Source organism: Mobula hypostoma, chromosome 7 (genome assembly GCF_963921235.1).
Source record: "Mobula hypostoma chromosome 7, sMobHyp1.1, whole genome shotgun sequence".
NCBI classification, from domain to species: Eukaryota; Metazoa; Chordata; class Chondrichthyes; order Myliobatiformes; family Myliobatidae; genus Mobula; species Mobula hypostoma.
Genome location: NC_086103.1, coordinates 77,038,568 through 77,060,190, shown reverse-complemented (window position 1 = coordinate 77,060,190; position 21,623 = coordinate 77,038,568). Strand labels below are relative to the sequence as shown.

Here is a 21,623-nt window from a genome sequence, read left to right as displayed (position 1 = left end):
TAGCATGCTCCTCTCCGTATCATCGGTTATACACAGACTGATGTTCCACTCCAGATATTTCCCCCAACTCCAGTCAAGTTGGGCTCAATACTTCACATTACGTAAGAAGTCTCAATGAACCAGCAGCGTATTTTATCATTTTTCTTTTAATGAAACATTAAGATGACCAGACACCTTTGAACTGATTTTCAGTTGCTCAGACAGTTTCACCCAATTTCACAAAATATGCTTAAACTAACGGGGGTATTTTTTCCAATCATGATAGAGTTTGTATCACTCTCTTAGCTGGTACTTAGGATGGGTTGGAGACCACAGGGCAGGAGGTGCTGACATCTCCATCAAGTCTTCAGGAACAGTGTGTCCTGGTGAGCCTTGATAATGAATATCATCATGATAAGCTTAAGTTTTCCAAGGCTGTCAACCCTGAGATAGGCAACATTCTGTAGAAAGATCAGCTTATGCCTGAACTTTCTGTGGAAGTTCAGGTTGTGTTGACTCTCGAATTTATTGCCAACTAAACTTTCCAAGTACCTGCAGCAGATTCACACCCTGCCTCACAACTACTTGGCCCTGTGATGTGGAGGCCATCTGGCCCATCGTCAAGATCTTCTTGGTCTCAGTATGGAACACAGTGGTTAGCCAGTATTACAGGTGGATGAAACCGACAGACTGTCCTCTATAACCTCAAAATATCCATGAACAGAATATGTCTCCACTTCCTCACCGAGCATGAGAATAATTTGGATCATGAGAATAATTTTCCCATCGGGGAAGTTATATTCCAGGGAAGCTTTCACAGAAAGGGAGCTGGTACTTCATATTCTCAATGGCCCGCACTTTCTGGAAGAATGGATCCCAGGAGAAAATAGCTACCCACTGCTTCTCTGGCTCCTGACACCAGCACACTCTCCAGTTATAGTGGTGGAGCAGAGATATATGGGTCGTGCAAGTGAGAAGATGGAGGTGAGAAATGGCACAGGCCTCTTCAGGATGTGAGCAGACTGCCCGATCAGCCCAAGAGCCTCAAATGGGTGTAGAGACTTCATCCAGATGTTATCCACGTTGCATAATCTTGCAAAAAATACTACAGCTGAAACCAAAAGCAGAGCAACTGGAGATCTGAGGTCAAGGACAGTCAGACAGAGACTGGAGAACACATGAAACAGGAGTAGGAACATGGGTGACTTGAATGTAGCACCCACCTACTCACAGGAACCTTTCTCTTCCTTGTCTATCAGCAATCTCTTTCCCTCTCCCTTAAAAATATTCTGATTCCGCTGCCATTTGAGGAAGAAATTTCAGTACAGCCATGATCTTTTCAGAGGAAATATTTTGTTTCATCTCTAAATTAACAGGGAATTAAAAACAATGATCTTTTAATTTTGGATTCTCCCAGATGAGGAAACCTTTCTTCATAGCCAACCTATCAAGATTCCTCTTCATCTTGTACGTTGAAATCAAGTCACCACTCACTCTTCTAAAGCAAGCCAGGCAGTCCAGCCCCTCCTTTAAAGGCTGCCTGACTATTCCAGCTATGTCCAGTCAGGATGTCCAGATGAAGGATCTCACCATGAAACATTGTCTGTCCATTTGCCTCCACAGATGCTGCCTACAACATCCTGTTTTTCTTTGCTCCTGGCTTCAGCATCGACAAAACCTTCCACCTCTATTAGCCTAGTCAACCTTCTCTGAACGTCTCCAATAACCTTGTTTAAATAAGGAGATCAGTCCTGTACATAGTACTCCAGTTGTGAACTTGGCCCACAGATCGTAGGGTTGACTTCCTTATTTCCTGTTTAATTAGCTCTGTATTAAACAGCTTCATTCTGTTAACATTCCTGATTCCTCACTGTACTCATATATACGACAGCGCCTCTAGTTTCTGTGCAGATTCAGCATGTTATTGAAATCTTTGACAAATTTCTATAGATGCACAGTAGAGAGCACCCTGACTGGTTTCATCATAGCCAGGTATAGAAGCGCCAATGCCCAACAATGGAAAAGCCTGAGAAAAGTGGTGGACATAAGACCATAAGTCACAGGAGCAGAATTAGGCCATTCAGCCCATCGAGTCTGTTCCACCATTCTATCGTGGCTGATCCTGGATCCCGCTCAACCCCATACACCTGCCTTCTCGCCATATCCTTCGATGTCCTGACCAATCAGGAAACTATCGACTTCTGCCTTAAATATACCCACAGACTTGGCCTCCACTGCAGTCTGTGGCTGAGCATTCCACAGATTCACCACTCATTGGCTAAAATATTCCTCCTTACCCCCATTCTAAAAGGTCGCCCCTCAGTATGGAGGCTGAGCCTTCTAGTGCTGGGTACCTCGACCATAGGAAAGTTCCTCTCCCCTTCCACCCTATCTAGCCCTTAAACATTCAGTAGGTATCAATGAGATTCTCTCACATTCTTCTAAATTCCAGTGAGTACAGGCCCAAAGCTGACGAACACTCCTCATATGTTAACCCCTTCACTCCGAGAATCGTCCTCGTGAATCTCCTCTGGACTCTCTCCAATGATGGACATGGCCCAGTCCATCACAGGCAAAGTCATCTCCGCCACTGAGCACATCTACAAGGTGTGCTGTCACAAGAAAGCAGCAACCATCATCAAGGTCCCCCAAAATCCAGGCCATGCTCTCTTCTTGCTGCTGCCAACAGGAGGGAGGTAATAGAGCCTTAGCTCCCACATCACCAGGATCAGGAACAGTTATTACCCTTCAACCATCAGGCCCCTGAACCAGTGTGGCTAACTTAGACAATAGACAATAGACAATAGGTACAGGAGTAGGCCATTTGGCCCTTCGAGCCAGCACCGCCATTCACTGTGATCATGGCTAATCATCCCCAATCTGTTCCTGCCTTCTCCCCATATCCCTTGACTCCACTATCTTTAAGAGCTCTATCTAACTCTTTCTTGAAAGCATCCAGAGAATTGGCCTCCACTGCCTTCTGAGGCAGAGCATTCCACAGATCCACAACTCTGGGTGAAAAAGCTTTTCCTCAACTCCGTTCGAAATAGCCTACCCCTTATTCTTAAACTCTGAAATGGGTCCACAACATACGGACACACTTTCAAGCACTCTTCTCAGTATTAATTATTTAGTTAGTTGGTTATTATTTATTTATTTTTGAAATTGCTCGTTTTGCCTTCTTTTGCACATTGGTTGTTTGTCAGTCTTTGCGTATGGTTTTTCATTGATCCTCTTGTACTTCTTCGTTCTACTGTGAATGTCTGCAAGAAAATGGATCTCAAGGTAGAATATGATGACATATGTATACTTTGATAGTAAATTTACTTTGAACTTTGATATTATTAACCTGCTGTGAATTATGCACTGGACTCCCAGCTCCCTCTGCACCTCAGAGCTCTACAATTACTCATCATTCACAGTAAATGTTTATCTTCTGTTTTCCCTGCCAAAATAGATAATTTCCCTTATTCCATATTATTAAACTCCATTGAACTTATTTAAACATATCCATGTTCCGTTCTAGGCTCCTAATATTCTCTTCATGATTTCATTTCTTAGTTATCTTTGTGTCAATAGCACACTTATCAATCACATCTCCACTGGCTTCATCCAGGTTATTTATATAAACTGTAAGAAGCTGATGGGTGGATGGTGGAGATACGTCTCCACCAAAGTGGGTGTAAGACCTTCCTTCCCTCCACTAGCCTGCAGGTCACCCTTGGGCAAGGTGTGGCACCTGCTTAGCCCCACAGCCAGGGTCACATGGAGCCTTGGGAGCAGGTGGTGGAAGATCGTATGAGCAGCCGGTACACATCACAAGTCCACTGAATTCAATCTCTGAAGAGTATTGATAATGGCTGGGATCACCCGTCTTGCCCAGATGAAGGAAATGGCAAACCCCTTCTGTAGAATTTGCCAAGAGCAATCATGGTGATAGACCATGATCACCTAAGTCCCTTGGCACAGCACAGAATGATGATGATGATGAAGAAGCTGAGGCCCCTGTGGCACATCCCTCATTATATCTTACCATTTATCCCTGCTTGCTGCTTCCTAAGATTAATTAATTTAAGATAAGCTAGGTAATCTTCCATTCTTTTGCTATCTCTTTTGTCATGATTTTTTTTTATTTTCTGCAAGATTTTGATTCAGCATTTTATCAAAAGCCTTCTAGAAATCTAAGTACATCTACTGGACTCCCTATATAGCAGCACAAATTGCTTCTTCAAATGGCTCAAATAAGTTGGTAAAGCCCGATTTCCCCCTTCATCAAACCACATGGATGTTGCCCAATGGCTCTATATTTTTTAACTGCCCGGCTTATATAGGGTGAGGATTGACCATCCCAGGGAGACAAGTGTAACCAGTTCCTGCCGGGCTCTTCTTTTCCTGGGCCTGGTGGTTTTCTTGACACCTGGTACACAGGACATTGATTTTGGTATGCATTTTGGGAACCAGGACATGCACTGGCTCTTTGAGTGAATGTGGAAGCTGCTTCCCACCCCCTTCTCTGGCAGACACGCTGTGCTCCTGCCCTGAAGAGTGCGGCTTTAACTGCTGACACCTAAATTGAGTGATGTCCTGTCTGGAATTGCACAGACAGAGGTTAATAGATTTTTTTAATTTCAAGGGAATTAAGGATAACGGACTTGGTACAGGAAGGTGGTGCTAATATGCCTTGACCTTATTAACTGTTGAAGTGGGTATGAGAAGCTGAGTGACTTTTATTTCTTATGTTTCTTTGTCAGGTAACTATTGCCACTTGCTTGAAGGCCCTGGAGTGAGGGGAAAATATATTCCTGGGAAATAAAGAATGCAACTTTAATTCACCCGCAACTGAAAGCAATCCTATTGTTGTAGAACATGAGGGGTGACAATTTTGATTTTCTTTCTTTAACAGGGGTGGGGGGGGGTCGTGAGGTTGATGCATCGTTAAAAGTACCAGCTTTTGGATCAAATATTAATCTGAGGTCCCATCCCCCCCCCCCAGGGGGAAAACTCACATTATCTTGGTGGCTGAACAGAAATTAGTTCGTCATCATTCACCCGTCAACGTCTGAAGCAGATTATCTGGCCTTTGTCTCATTGCTGTTGGGTGCACACAAATTGGTTGTCTTTAGTCCAACATTACAACAATGCCCTCTCCAAAGGTAGCTCATTGGCTGTAAACTGATTTGGGTCTTCATCGGCCATTGAAAGATACTTCAGAAGATAAAAGAAAAATCCTCCCACTGTTTTCTCCTGCTTAAGTTAATATACAAGTTCCACTAATACTGATTAGGCAGACAGTCTTGGCAGGGGGACAAGTAATTGTTGGATCTCTTCCATTTAGTTGTAGACAGCTTCAGGTGGTTGGACTACTAAATTATTCATTTAAGTGTGTTATGAATTCCATCATTCACTGTCATGAATATCTCTCTGCCAGCAGGGAACAAACCAATCAGTCCCCTTACATATTATGGTTATTAGAATCATTAAACCCTCATAATACCGTCTGCCTCCCAGCTTGCTCTACACTGGATTTAATTACTGTGGAATCAATAGCAACGTTGTGATCATTATCATAAAATACTTGGTAGGATCACTCAGCATTCTGGGCTTGGGAAACTTGTGCATCAAACATCTCAGCCCACAACATTGTGCACCAGTGGCACGACTCAATATTAGAATTCCCATCAATAGCATTCATGCTCAAAGCAAAATCAGAGAATCATTAAAGTTTCTCTTTCCAAATGATAATTGATTTATAGTGGCAATAACCCGCATTTATAAGACTATACTTAACACTGAAAATGTCCCAAGATTCTTCATCAAAGTCATCTGAAAAATACTTGGCCCAAAGGAAGGGAGGTGATGACAGACGACCACGCATTTTACCAGAGTTAGGGACTGAAGTGGTATTTAAGGAAAATGATGGAGAGCTTGGGAAAGAGAATTCCAGAACGTGGGAAGCAGGAGAATGAAGGGCACAGCCACCAGTTGTTGGGAAGAGTTAGGCTGGGATTATTGCACTCCTTTATCGTTTCCCCACACATTTACGTTTGGAGATGTCACAACAGAGTTGTGCAATACCAAAAAGCTGCTTAATTCCAAAAGGGAATTTCAGAATCACAGATGGTTACAGCTTGGAAAGAGGCCACTCGACCCTTTGATCCAGTACTGTCTGTGTGAAATCATTTCCCTAATTCCACTACCCCATTCTTTAGCATTGCCTTGTAAATTCTTCCTTTCCTCTGACTTCCTTGCTTCCACTACTATGCCTAGCGTTCCACTCCAGACCTAAAATTACAAACTGACAAACCAAAGCCCCTCATCCCTGGCATCATTCTGCACCCTTTCTGAAGGTGTGGTGCCCAGAACTGGAAACAGTATTCCAGCTGTGGCAAGGGCAATATTTTAAAAAGGTTCAGATTAACTTGCTCCTGTATTCTATGTCTGTATAGCTCAGGATCTGAATAACATTTTAACCATTTTCTCAACCTGCCTGGTTATTTGCCATGTGAACTCACGTACTGTACTCCCCACAGACCTTTTGGATCCTTTGCCTCTTTCAGAATTTTGCACTCTAGTTTACATCACCTTTTCTTTTTCTTCCTATCACTATGTAGCCCTTGACATCTCTCATTCATTTCTGTCTGCCAGCTAACTGCCCATTCTATTGCCATGTTTATATTTCCTTTCAACCTCTCCCATCTCCCCATCATTCACTACAACGCCAAGCTTTGTAGATTCTGCAGATTTGGAAATCATTTCATCTCCAAGTTCAGGTCATTAATATATATTGAGAAAAGCAGCTTTCCCAGTACCTGAACTCTAGGGGTCTCCACCCGACACTTCCCTCCAGTCTGTAAAGTAACCCTTCAGTATTACGTTCTTTCATATTTATAAAGCTTCTATCTGTACAGCCAGACTCCCTTTTATTTCATGGATTTCAAACTTAAAATATGCAATTTTACAGAAGTCTCTTGGAAGAACATACACATGTCAACAACGGTTCTCCAACCACCCTCCAACAACTAGTCCATCAGTGGGAGGTCATGTCATGCATGTTCAAAAGCAATATGGCAGAAGGAAATCCAGTGGGTTTAAGAGGATTATGGAAAATAAAATCCCAGTGAGTTTAAAAGGAATGTGGAGGCAGAGCCCTAATAAGTTCAAAGGTAGTTCTAGGCTTAATTAGAGCTGAGTAACTTGAAGTTTATTGTGGGTGAGTAAAATATCTGCAAAAGTATTTTAAGTAGATTATTTGCCAAGGCATCAGTCAAAACTGTCAGGGCACCTACCCAAGATACAGATAAAAGCTAAACTCATAACTGCTTCCTTCATCAGGACATCAATTTTACCATCAGCTTTGAAAACGCTGAAGTTTCTTCATGCCTGGTTTTGCGTGACTTGTGCTTCTTGTTCTGTTTCCCACTGAGTTCCACTTAGCTTTACCGTCAATTGCCATTATTTGCAGTGCCATTTAATATCAATCCCTCTTGCTTGCGACCTGAAGTAAGTGAGTTTTATCTGCAGATTATAGAAAAGCAATGGTTCCTCACTGGAATGTTAGTTACTAAGTTTAGAGATTCCCATTAGGTCCTCTTACTAGAGAGCATGCATTTAAGATGTGAGGGTAATTTCAAAGGAGATGTGCAGGACAAGTTTTCACCACAGAGCTCTTAGACACTGTGAATGTGCAGAGAATGGAAGAATGTGCACAAATGCAGGCAGAAGGGATGACTTTAGTTAATTTGGGACAACATCAAAGGCTGAAGGACCTGTTGCTGTGCTGTACTGTTCTATTTTGAATGGAAAACCAATTGTCTCTGTTTTTCCGGTAGTCTCAAAGAAACCAGTCATCAGGTGTTTGAGAGTTACAGTGTCACACGCACAAGACTGACATGCATTTCTATGATATGATAATGGGGGGAAATGCTGTTCTTTGTGTGTGCTGATGGAATAAGTACCAGAAGCTCCAGATAATAGGAAGTAACGTGAAGAATCATCGAAGGTCCTTCACCTCTACAGATCAGGCAGTCTGGTATAAGTAGGAGGAGCAGTGCTTGAATATATTTTTAAGGAAGCGGTAACAGGACATTTTGAGAATAACAATTAGGCAGTCTCAACAAGGATATTTGAAACAGAAATAATGTTTGACAAATATCATTTTTATGAGGTTGTAACTAGCAGAATAAAGGGGAAAGTGGTGGATGTAGCATTTTTGAATGTTCAGGCCTTTGATAAAGCGCAGCACAAATCATTTTGTTGAAGTATTCAAAACATTCATATCAGCTTAAGACAGAAAGCTGTTGGTTGTACAAGTCACCAGGGGATGTAGACAGCTTTCAGAGATGTAGACTGGTGCAGTGAATTGGTGAGGACATGGTAGATGGAATGAAACATGAAAGGGTTCGGTGTTCTGAGAGACCTTAAATTCCTCATACCACAGATCACTCAAAGATTTTTAAAAGCTCTTTTATGATTGGTTAAGTGTGTGGCAGCTCTGCCAATATACACAAGATAGGGTCAAGTGGAGTAGCCACTGTGAGATTGGGCCAATGTAAGATGGAGAGCTGAGGCTTTGTCTCAAGAGACTTGAGTCACAAGTAAGGCCAGGTAAGAACTTTACTTTCCTGTTGACCCATGAACTTTGACGTCAGACAAAATGGCAGTCAGGACAGTGAAATGCTCCTCCTGCAAGATGTGGGAAGCCTGGGAAACACATGGTCTCTCTGATGACCACATCTGTAGGAAATGTACCCAGCTGTACCTCCTGACAGATAGGTCAAAGAATTGGAGATGCAGCTAGATATTCTCAGGATCGTTCAGGATGCTGAGGGTATTACAGGTGAGAGTTTTAGTGAGGTGGTCACATCTAAGGTGCAGGCTACAGAGAGATGGGTGACCACCAGGAAAAGAAAGGGGAGTAGGCAGAAAGCCCAGGGTTCCCCTGTGGCTATTCCTATCTGTAATGGGTCACTGTTGTGGTGGGAGGAGGAATGACCTTTCAGAGGCTTTTCGGGTCAATGGGTCAATGGCTCTGAGGCAAAGGAGGGAAGGGTGGTCAGGCAGAGTGATAGTGATAGGGGACTCGATAGTGAGGGGCACAGACAGGTGATGCTGTGGCTGCAGTCAAGACTCCAGGATGGTCTCAAGGTCAAAGATGTGTAGTATTGGGTATAGGACATTCTGTGAGCAGACAGAGGTACCGATGACATAGGCAGTAACAAGGTTGAGGTCCTGCAAAGGGATTTTAGGGAGCTAGAAAGAAAATTAAAAAGTAGAACTTCCTGAGTTGTGTCTTGGGATTACTACGCATGTCAAGTGCCAATGAGATAAAAAGTAGATACATGGTGCAGTTCAGTAAGTGGCAAAGGAACTGGAGCAGAGAGGAGGGCTCCAGGTCATTGATCGTGAATCATTGAGCTCTCTTCCAGGGCAGGTAGGACCTGCGTTACAAGACGGTTTGCATCTGAAATGGAGGAGAACCAGTATCCTCACTGGAAGGTTTTCCAGCGCTACTCAATGGGCTTAAATTTGAGAGGCAGACCGATAGAATGGAGCCAGAATGAGAGCAAGAGAGATGGCATGACAAGTAAGACTGAAAGAAAGGTCAGCAACAGGCAGGCTAGTAAATGTGGTGGAATTATTTGCTAAAATATGTTTATTCCAATGGTTGATGTACTATGGGTAAGGAGGATGAAATTAGAGTGTGATTCAGTACATGAAGTAATGGTGCTGTTACCATGACAGAGACCTGGTTGCGTGAGGAATAGGACTGGCTGATCACCATTCCTGGGTCTTGCTGTTTTAGATGTGATATGGGGAGGGTGCGGTAAAAGGGGTGGAGGGGTTGTTCTACTGCCAAGGGAGAGGGCCACAGCAGTACCCAGAGAGGACATGCTGGAGGCCTCATTAAAGAGGCAATTTGGGTGGAGTAAGAAATAAGAGAAGTGTCATTACAGTCATGGGATTTTACTATTGATGCCCCAATAGTCACCAAGAGATGGAGGAACAGATATGTAGATAGGTTAGTACAGGAACAACAGGGTTGACATAGCAGGGAACTTTAACTTCCCCAGAATTGAATGGAATTTCCTTAATACTTAGATGGGACAAGATTTCTTCAGTGCATCCTAGAGAAGTTCTTGGAACAGTGTGGGCAGTCAACTAGAGGAGAGAACATACTGGACCTAGTTTTGAGAAATGAGCCAGGTCAGTTGACAAGCCTGATAGTGGGTGAACACTTTGGGACAGTGATCGCAACTCCTGTTTTAAGATATTTACGAGTACAGATATAATTGGATCTTGAGGGAGGTACTAATGGGGTGAGGGCAAATTTCAACAGGAGAAGACAGGAGCTAGGGGCCATTGTTTGAGACCAGCTGCTGTCAGACATGTCCGCATCCGATATATGGGAACTGTTTAAAGATGATTGATCAGAGTTCAGGATAGACCCCTTAATATCGTTGAGGTACAGGAGGATCTTGGGGTCCAGTTCTGTAATTCACTGAAACTGGTACACAAGTAGGTAAGGTGGTAACGAAGGCATTTGACATTCTTGCTTCCATTCTTAGGGGTTTAACAGCAAGGAAGTGCTGCAGCTATGTACAACTTCAGTTGTACAGTATTTGAAGTATTATGTGCTTTAGAGGAAGGACGTGGAAAGGGTGCAGAAGAGGTTTACCAGAATGCTGCCTGGATTAGAGAGTTTAAGTATAATGTGAGGCGTAATTTTTATGCAGGGAGTAGCAGGTTCCTGGAATGGGTTACTGCGGTAGTCGTGGAGTCAGGAATATAGTGGAGTTTCAGAGGCTTTTAGATAAACGCGTGAATATGAAAGCAATGGGGCAATATGGACGATATGCAGGAGGAGGACATCTAATCTACATTCGCTTCCTAGGCACAGTAAATGGCCAGGAAAGCAAACTCTATGTTCGCCCTCACAGCAAGAGGATTTTGAGTACAATTCACTGGAATTACAGAGGGCCCAAATGTGAATTCACCTGAAATATTATGTACAAGTCTGATCTCCCTACGAGAGTGCTGGGGTGTCTTTCATCTGATGAGGAAAGATGAAACAGTCCAGTTCTATATTTTGTATATTTTAAAACAATGAGAAGTGATCTCACTGAAACATACAAAATTCCTATGGGCCTCGATACCATTGATGTGTCCCTTAATGGGAGTTTCTAGAACTGGGAGCATAGTCTCAAAGCCATGCAGGGCTGAGATGAGAAGGCATTCCTTCAGGAAGGTGGTAGAAAATCTTTGAAATTCTCTGCTCAAGAAGAATGCACTCTGTTCAAGTTCTATTCAAATCCTGAGTATATTTTTGAGTGAGACATGAATCAATATACTTTTGGATAACACGAGAATGAGGGTATCTAGAGTTGGTACAGGAAAAGGGAACCATGGTAAGCGATCAGTCAATATCTTATTGAATGGTGGAACAGTCACAAAGTGCTAAATAGCTTATTCCTTATCCCAAATCTGCAGGATGCTTCTGTGCAATACATTTGCAATGGCCTGTGTTTGTTAGGGATATTAATTACATCCTGTGCACTCTACTCCTCTGCGTGCCAGACTGTAGGGGTTGCAGCATGGCTTGGGTCTCTTTCAGCATGGATCTTTGTGCTCAGAAGCCCTTGGATTCCCAGCTTCGATTCTCCATCTTCTTCAAAAGCTTGCAGCTGGTGTCATCTTCTCATTCTGGGAGAGGTGTTAAAGCAAGGCCACCAAACTTCAGGAACCATACACACCATCGCCTGTCATACACCAACCATCAACCAAAAGACCCTTCTCTGAGGGATTAGTAATTGCCTCAGGATGATATCCAGCTGTGCTCAGGTCACCTCTCCACGTTTCATTTGAATAACTCCCACTAATGCAGGCCTTTATTATCTCTTTATCTGGACAGACAACAACCCAGGGTTCACTATTGTTCCAACCATTCCACTGTGCCCACTTTGCAAAAGAATGTATCTGACCTTGGCGACTGCAAGCCAGGTCATGAGTTTCAGTCAGGGAAACACCAAAACCTTCTATGGTAGAATCACTTTAGAGATAAAAACATTTTCTTCTTACCCTTTCCCTTGCATTAACGTCGAGCTTTCATGATCTATAAAGGTGTTGTGAGCTTATCGATATCAATACACAGAAATTAAGTCTTCTGTTTATAAACAAACAAGAGAAAACCTGCAGAAGCCAGGCTGGTCTCACTGCTGAAGAGCCTCGGTCTGAAACATCAACTGTTTAGGCTTTTCCATAGATGCTGCCTGGCCTGCTGAGCTCCTCCAGCATTTTGTGTGTGTTGTTTGGATTATAAACTTTGATTACCTTGTAATCTAATTTCCTGCTAGTAAATGATTAATGATCTGGTAATTAAAATCACACAATTCTGCATGTCTGTGTGATTTAGATACTTCCACAAAGTCTTCCTTTACAGCAATTTAACTCAATAAAGTGTTTTGCTAAGCCTCTCAGCAGTTGTAGTTAAAAATCAAGCCACATTAGTCTGGGCAATATAGGTAAGGCAGCTTGTCTCCCTAAATCCCACCTGGCTTCCTCTCAGTTAACCTTTACGGTGTCTGTCTGGTCACAGACGTATCACACTCATTTTTGGTCACAGCATTTTATTACAAGGATGTAAAAGTCTCAGGGAAGATTCAGAAAAGGTAAGACCATTAGATACAGGAGCAGAATTATGCCATTCAGCCCACTGAGTCTGCTCCACCATTCAATCATAGCTGATTTCTTTTCCTTCTCAACCCCATTCTCCTGCCTTCTCCACAGAACCTTTGATGCCCCGACTAATCAAAAATCTATCAGACTCCACTTTAAGTATACCCAATGGCTTGGCCTCCACAGCTGTCTGTGGCAATGAATCCCACAGATTCACTGCTGTCTGCCTAAAGAAACTCCTCTTTATCTCTGTTCTAGAGGAATGTTCTGCTATTCTGAAGCTGTGCCCTCTGGTCCTAGACTCCCCCAATATAGGAAACATCCTCTCACGTCCACTCTATCTAGATCTTTCAATATTTGATAAGTTTCAATGAGATCCCCCATCACTCTTCAAAACTCCAGTGAGTACATGGCCAGAGCCGTCAAGTCAAGTTTATTGTCATTTAACTATATACGCGTATCTAACATATATAATCATTTAATGTATATGGAAACAAGACAATGTTTCTCCATACCAGAGCGTAAAGCACAGTAATGCACATAACATACGATAACCTATGAAGGTAAAGAAAATCTACAGATAATTCACACATAAATAACAAACTAAAGAGCATTAACATTAAATATCGTAAGGAATGGAACAGATTAATCAGTGACACTTCAAATACGATGCGGCTGGGGGTTCAGAAGCCTAATGGCCTGGGGGAAGGAACAATTGCTCATCCTAACTGTTCTTGTTTTTTATGCATTGGAGTCTCCTGCCTGATGGTAGAAAGTCAAAGAGGATGCTGGATGGATGGGTGGGATCCGTAATAACACTAAGGGCCCTGTGTACACCTCGCTCCTGATAAATGTCCCTGATGGATGGAAGGGAGACCCCTATGATCCTCTCGGCTGTTCTCACAGTCCTTTGTAGGGATTTCCAGTCCGATGCTCGACTGCTCCTGTACCAGATGGAGATGTAACTTGTCAGGACATTCTCAATGCTCCCTCTATAAAATTCAGTTAAGATGGTGGGGGGGGGGAGCGGGGATGTGGAGAGAGCCTCGTCTGCCTCAATCTCCTTAGGAAGTGGAGGTGCTGCTGTGCCTTCTTGTTCAGGAAGGTGATACTAAGGGACCAGGTGAGGTCATCCATGATGTGAACTCCCAGGAACACTTAATTCTCTCTGTGAAGGAGCCATGTATTCACAGAGGGGGAAAGTCCTTCTGCACCTTCCTAAAGTCCACAATGATTTCCTTAGTCTTCTCCCTATACATTAACTCTTTCATTCCTGTGATCATTCTCGTGAACTTTCCCTGGACCCTCTCCAACGCCAGCACATCCCTTGTTAGATAAGGGACCTAAAAATTGCTCACAATACTCCAAGTGCCATTTGAGAAATGCCTTATAAAGCCTCAGCACTACATCCTTGCTTTTTATATTCTAACCCTCTCGAAATGATTGCTAACGTTACATGCACCATCACACATCAACGTATACAAGAATTAGTTCCACCGACAAGGTATTTCAGCCAGAAGGTTAGACTGGTTGTTCTCCGTGAGACGTAGAAAATTGAGAGAAGGTTTGATAGATGTGTTTGTGAGGTGAATAGAAAGAAAGTGGTCTTGTTAATAAATGGTTTAATTGAAGTGCTGGTGAAACAATTTGAAGTTGATCTGACAAATATCTGTCACTACTTGGAACCCACTAGGTATAAGAAGCTGGTGGAAACAGAATTAATTGGGGTTCTCAGAAGGAGTTGGAAAAATACTTGATGGATAATCACTAGCAGCATTTTGCAGATAAGCGGGATTGAGTGGGTTGATCTTTCAACCACCAGCATGGCTGGGATGGACCAATTAGTCTCCTGTTCTGATTCCCCTAAAAATACATTCAAATGTAAAATCAGAGCCAGGTCACTTTGCAATGAAATTAGGAAGGTTGTTGTCACACAAAAAAATTAAGGGAAACATCTAACTCTCTTCAGAAAGGTTATGAATGCTGGATCATTTCACAGGTTCAATACTGAATACAACAGACTTTCATTTGAATTTGAAATCTGTCAGTCAAAGAAAAGCAAGTGCAGTCAGGTGAAAGGATATGGATCAAAGATAAGTAAATCGTACCTTAGATTAAGGTAGAACAGGCTTGTGGGTGGATATCAGAAACTGTTCCTGTAAGCTTTGCAACACCTTTCTCTATATATTGCAACGTTTTCATAGCTAGTTACAATGGGAAAATGCATGGAGTCCTTTCATATTATGTAAATTACTAACCCTAGTAGTTATCACAACACCCTACAACAGCAGCAACCCAGGATCAAATCCCACCGCTGCCTGTAAGGAACTTGTACATTCTTCCCATGGCCCCACTGGTTTCCTCACCGTGCTCTGGTTTCCTTCCACGGTTCAGGGACGTACCAGTTGGTCGGGTAATTGGTCATTGCAAGTTGTCCCATCGTTAGGCCAGGGTTAAATTGGGAGTTGCTGGGCGGTGCGGGAGGGCCTACTCTTAACAAATAAATAAAATTTTAAAAACCTTTTTAAGTTGCCACTATAATGATATGATTACATCCAAGTACTTGGACCACTTTTATTATCCTTGTGGTCTTCTTTCACCGATAGATCTCTCACAACATTGTCTGCATGCGCCATTGTTATTAATGATCTGTGTACAAGCCATTACAGAGAAAGATGTGTGGACCTCTACACAGAGATATTGTCTTCTCTTTACAAATTAGATCTTAGACTACCCACGGGCAAAATCTACTAACAGATTACCTATTGTGTGCCTGTGTCATACACGTGGGATCCATAGGTATGAGACAAACACACACACACACACACACACACACACACACACACACACACATACACGCACACACATACACGCACACACACACACGCACACACACACACGCACACACACGCACACACACATATATATATATACACACCCATGCATACATAAAATGCATACACACATATATCACATACACAATTGTATACAAACATATTCTCTTTTTGTGGGATCTAATATTCTGCACATACTATTATTAAATTGCACTTTACAGGGTGCAATACCTCTGCATGTTATTAATAATGTTACTGGATATAATGTTTCTTTGTGCTGCCTGAGCTGTTTGTGTCTCTGTAGCTGATACTCTATTTGTGTTGGATAACAGCAAACAATACCTCACAATTCTGTGCTTTCTCAATTTCAGTCAGATGTTATGTATTGCTGTAAAGCTAATGCTTTCATTCTAAATGTGTAAATCTCATTTGTGAATCATTTTCATTTATCAACATTAAGCTTTATTGTTTTCATATTTTGTATTATGTGGTTTAGTATCGAATGTCAAACCAGTTGCCTGACAGTGGGTCAGTGCTGTAATGCAATCACAGGTTTCTGGTTCAGCTGTAAACAAGGTGATTGTGGCTGATCTAGTTGATTTATAAGAATCAGGATATCACTCGTGGGATCTGCCTTAAACTCAGTGCTGGCTATTGTCTGCAGTACTAACAGAACATAAGGTTGCAGAAAGATTTGTATTGTTGAGTTACCACACTTCCTTGCCATGTGCTCTTCATTCTTTTTATTTGGAGGACCTGCATACGGTGAGCTGACTGAACCATCACGAGTACGGTTCTGTCCTGATGGATACGTACGAGAGATAACTGAAAATGAGTAACAAGAGAATACTCCATAGGGAAGTATCAATTCTGCTTGGTGTAATTTGAGAGGTCTGTGGTGAGTTTGTGGGGAGGGAAATAGTAAATTGGTTTATCATTGTCACATGTGCTGAGGTAGAGTGAAAATCTTGGTTTTGCATGCCTGCCGTACAGATCATTTCATCCCTACACCAAGGTAGTACAAGGAAAAAGCAATAACAGAATGCAGAATATGGTGTTACTGAGAAAGTGTATGCAAACAGACAACAGGGTGCAAGGCTATAATGAGGTGGATGGGAAGGGCAAGTGACCATCTTATCTCACAAGAGGTTCATTCAATAAGCTTGTAACAATGGGATAGAAGCTGTCTTTGAGCATGGCAGTACGTGCTTTCAGGCTTTTGTATCTTCTGCACAGTGGGAGGGGAAGGAGAGTGAACTTCTGAGGTAGGAGGGGTCTTTGATTATGCTAGCTGCTTTACCGGGGCGGTTTAGCGTAGATGGAGTCTTTCGGAGGAGAGGTTGGTTTCCATGATGTGCTGAGCTGTCCACAACTCTCTGCAGTTTCTTGCAGTCTCAGGCAGAGCAGTTGCCGTAACAAACCATGACGTGCTGCTTTCAATGGTACATCGATAAAAATTGATGAACGTCAACGAGGATATACTAAATTTCTTTAGCCTCATGAGGAGGCTATATGAGTAGAGAAAATATTATCTCCTTGACAACATTTGTAAGAGATTTAGTGGCTTCAGCACAGATACAAAGGGCAGAAATAGCCATCCATTGATATGACATGGGCAAACATTAATCCTCCTATATTTCCAAAAGTTTGTTCAAGTTCAGTTGTCATTCAACCATACATGAATACCCATGAGCACAGCCAAATGAAACAGTGTCACTCTGGGAACACACACAAAAAATGCTGGTGAACGCAGCAGGCCAGGCAGCATATATAGGAAGAGGTACAGTCGACTGTTAAGGCTCGTATCCCTTTTGCCAATCAACTTTCCAGCTCTTAGCTCCATCCCTCCCTGTCTTCTCCTATCATTTCGGATCTCCCCCTCCCCCTTCCACTTTCAAATCTCTGACTGTCTCTTCTTTCAGTTAGTCCTGACGAAGGGTCTCAGCCTGAAACATCGACTGTACCTCTTCCTATAGATGCTGCCTGGCCTGCTATGTTCACCAGCAATTTTTGTGTGTGTTGCTTGAATTTCCAGTATCTGCAGATTTCCTCGTGTCACTCTGCGGTCAAGGTGCAAAACACAATACCAACATTCATACACAGCACAAGGCACATAAAAGACAGCACTAAAATGCGAAGAATATACATAGTCCAAGTCCCTGACCCCGTGAGCAATCTGCAGTCGAATATACTACATATTGTCTACAGGGGAACACCAGGAGGCCGCACTGACTCCAACATGTGTGCCGTGCCACTCCAGTGGAGTGCACCAACTCCTACACTTCCCCGATGGGCAGCCACAAACAGGCAACGCTGTGGCTTGATGCCAAGCCCTCACCATGACCACAGCCACGCAGCTCCCCCACCACCGGCCCCTGCCACTCGCCAACAAATCAGTGAATACTGCCACTCGCTGTTAGACTGTGCACTGCCTTCGCACACCGGCTCCAACTCTCCAATGCAGATAGCCGCACGATCCACACATAATCCAGCTCCTTCAGTCTCCCCAGCAACGAACAACTGGGGTTGGCCTGCAGTACTCTAAGTTCTTAATGTCCAGCGGGGTCTTGTGATCATGAAAAATACATTTAAAAAAGACAATAAGACTGTAAGAGCTAGGAGCAGAATTAGGCCACTCAGCCCATCGAGTCTGCTCTTCCATTCCATCTTGGCTGATCCCGGATCCCACTCCTGACTGATCAGGAAACGATCGACACCTTTGGTTGGCCCCATAGAAGCCACTGTGTCCAAACATGCTGGAAGCAATACATGTTGGAGGAAATTGGACAGCCCTCACTATTGGTGCTCTTCAGTGGTTTTATATGGAGGATTTGTTCCAACTTTAAAAAATGCCTCTTTCCTTAGTGAATCACCACCCTCTCCAGGTCTCTAAACTCTCTGTTACTGGAGAAAAAGGCCTGGGAGTTCTTTTATTAAATTCCGAGACCTTATTGATTTTAATCTCTCTAATACATTGCAGCCCTGTAGCTAAACAAGTTATGTGCACTCCTCTTACATCGGACTCTTTCTCATTCCCAGACTGAATCGTTCCACCACTGCTGGCTCTGCCACCAGCTACTATTAAGGTCATAGGCTCTGGAATTCACTTCCTAAAACTCCACCCACACTGGTTTTTTTTCTCCTTTTAAGACCTTCCTTAAACTTTACTACTTTAACCAAGCTTTTAGGCACCTATTCTAAAAGTACCACATCTACTGCAATATCAGTTCATGTTGCTGTGACATTTTGCCTGAGTTATATATAGTCCTGAGTTCACTCTGTTAAACCCGTGAAGTAACTTTGAACCCCTTCTGATTAATTGCAGCATAGTTTAGTGACCACTTAATAACTTTAACAAGTAAAAAATAGACAACCTAGAAAATAATTAACATAAAGATGATGCACATTCGCCAGCTTATCTGAATTGGTGCTAACCTCAGTGCTTATCCAGAATAGTGTGGGAATAAATCTCACCACATGATTTGAACTTGGCACTTCAGAAAGATATTGAGGGTATGAGGTGTTGTCGGTGGATCAGCTTCTGGATGAAGTTTTAATTCTATTTATAAATGTTAAATCAACATTGGCTTTTCAGTTGAACATGAAAAATTGACAGTACAACTTGGGGAAAGAATATAAAGTCCTTCAAGTGTCCTAACCATTATGTCTTCCTCAGACAACACCAGTAAAACCAGTTAACTGGTGAGCTGCTGTTTGTGGGACTCCACCATTCCCATATTTACCTGAACTGAAACAGGAACTGTGCTTATTAGCTATAATGCATATGGAGATATCCGAACGCCATGATAAATCAATGTAGCTTCCTTCTCATGTGACCACCTAATGGACCACAGTGATTTTGCACAGGCACAGATTTCTACGAGAAATAGAATTAATCTGCCAATAATGCTCTTGTCTGTAGGCTGCTTGCAACCTGCCTTCCCAAAGGGAAGCTTTAACGTTGCTACCATCACTCATTTTAACAAGCATTAAAAAAAAATATCTTCTGCCTCATCATCAGTCACCCAGGGACTTTAATAAACAACTCCAACATTAGATTATTGAGTTGTTTACACCACATAAATTACTTACCGAAGGATTATTTAAACTAAGCCCAGTGCCTGCAGTTTGTAGTGTTCCCAGGGGAGAGGACTAGTGCTGATGGGCACTCTGTGTTCATTCTGTTCTTGGGCATCTACTCCGCAGTCTGTCCACCTTTCCACAATCATACATCATTACCTTCTCCCACGTATGGTCTATTTCTGCCTCACACACCCAGCTCCTGAATTCTTTCCGTCCCAAGTCATTCACAGTCCTCTAGTTAATAATAGACTGTCACAACAGTCACCCATCAAAAGTCATAAAAAACTCCCTTCAGTCCAACATATTGATTCCAGTCACCTGGTACTTATCAACACTATTCCTACAGTATTCTGTGACTTGGTAATTTAAGTACCTATTGACATGCTGATGTAAGGTTGCAACCTTCACAGCAGGAGTTGAATGATAAACCAGGAACTACTCAGGCTGACCACACAAAGTGCTGGAGGAACTCAGCAGGTCAGGCAGCATCTATGGAAATGAATAAACAGTTGATGTTTTGACTTCATCAGGACTTCAGGTTGAGTTTCTTAAAATGTGTTTCTTAAGCTTTTGATGTTGACTGGTCATTCTGTGGAATGCTCTGCCTCAGAAGGCAGTGGAGGTCAATTCTCTGGATTCTTTCAAGGAATTTAGATAGAGCTCTTAATGATCGCGGAGTGAAGGAATATGGGGATAAGGCAGGAAAAGAGTACTGATTGTGGATGATCAGCCATGATCACAGTGAATGGTGGTGCTGGCTCGAAGGGCTGAGTGGCCTACTCCTGCACCTATTGTCTATTTTCTATTGATCAAATTTTTAATTAAAAGTAAAAATAACAATTTTTTGTCTGACCTGAAATAGTGGCCTTTATTTATTTGTTTGTTTGTTTCTTTGTTTACTTATTTATTTATTGGTTTACAGTGTGGAACAGGCCCTTCTGGCCACACTGCCCAGCAACCCCCAATTTAATCACCGCCTAATCACGGGACAATTTACAATGACCAATTAGCCTACCAACCGAGACGTCTTTGGACTGTGGGAGGAAACCGGAGCACCCAGAGGAAACCCATGCAGTCACGGCGAGAACGTACAATCTCCTTACAGGGAGCAGCGGAAATGCACGTTCTGTCAACAACACCCAAATTATTTAGATTTTCAACTTGTCCAGTGCCTCTTTTTTGTATGATGTCAAATCTGGTCAGTCAATTGCATTCTTACCTCTAAATCTTCATTCTGGAATTCCAGCATCTGCAGTTTCTTTTTACTTTTACACACCCCAGTGACTTGACTACACCATTTATAGAGGAACTTCTAATGAGGCAAAAATTCAAGAACCACTGATGTTGCAAACACTCAGCAAGTCTGGCAGAGAACCGAAGGTAAGATTTCTGGTTGGTGGCTGTTTACCAGTTAGGAGTACGTGCTACATTTTATAGGTATAATCTTTCTGATGAGGCGTTCACCTTGTACCCTGAGTTCAATTCCTGTGCATAATCCTCTTAAAACAAAACAGTGCCAATAATGTTGAAAGTAACATGGAATCAAAGAATTTCAGACATACTTCTGCATGTATTAGGGACTATCAAGAAATCTGACTCCTGACTTTGAGGGATTTTCATTTGATCCAGGCGTTTCTATCTAGTGTAAAATGATCAGTACTGAAAAATACTGGAAAAATCATCTCTTTATTGATTTTCAATCTTATTGGTCTAATTTATATTATTGATTATTTATTCATTAAACTACTAGGTTTACAAACTTTGTTTTCCCAAGACTACTTCAAACTTTACTATTTACCCTCACTTAAATCTGTGAACTTCTAGGATTTCAGATGTTCTTGTGCCAGGAGGGCTGTAGCTGGGAGCCAGGCCATGGTCACTCTCAGCTCCTACCTTCCTGCTCATTCTAAGCTGCTGAATTCTTCCACATTTCACAGTTCGCTGCTCACTGCTGCATCAGGGAGGTCACAGAGCTCCAGTGTACGGTGAGAGAAGAGTCCAGTCATTTATTCTTCAACCCACAAGAGTAGGCAAAGTGACATGGAGATTTAATCC

General features: G+C 42.5%; 1 long non-coding RNA gene across 2 annotated transcripts in view; it reads right to left on the bottom strand.

The window, feature by feature from the left end:
* Positions 1-19,682, bottom strand: part of LOC134348960 (uncharacterized) — a 163,477-nt gene extending 143,795 nt beyond the window's left edge. For both annotated transcript variants that reach the window (XR_010018538.1, XR_010018539.1), the window contains exon 1: positions 19,578-19,682. This is a non-coding gene — a long non-coding RNA (uncharacterized LOC134348960). The remainder of the gene's footprint in view (positions 1-19,577) is intronic.
* Positions 19,683-21,623: the final 1,941 nt, after the last annotated feature.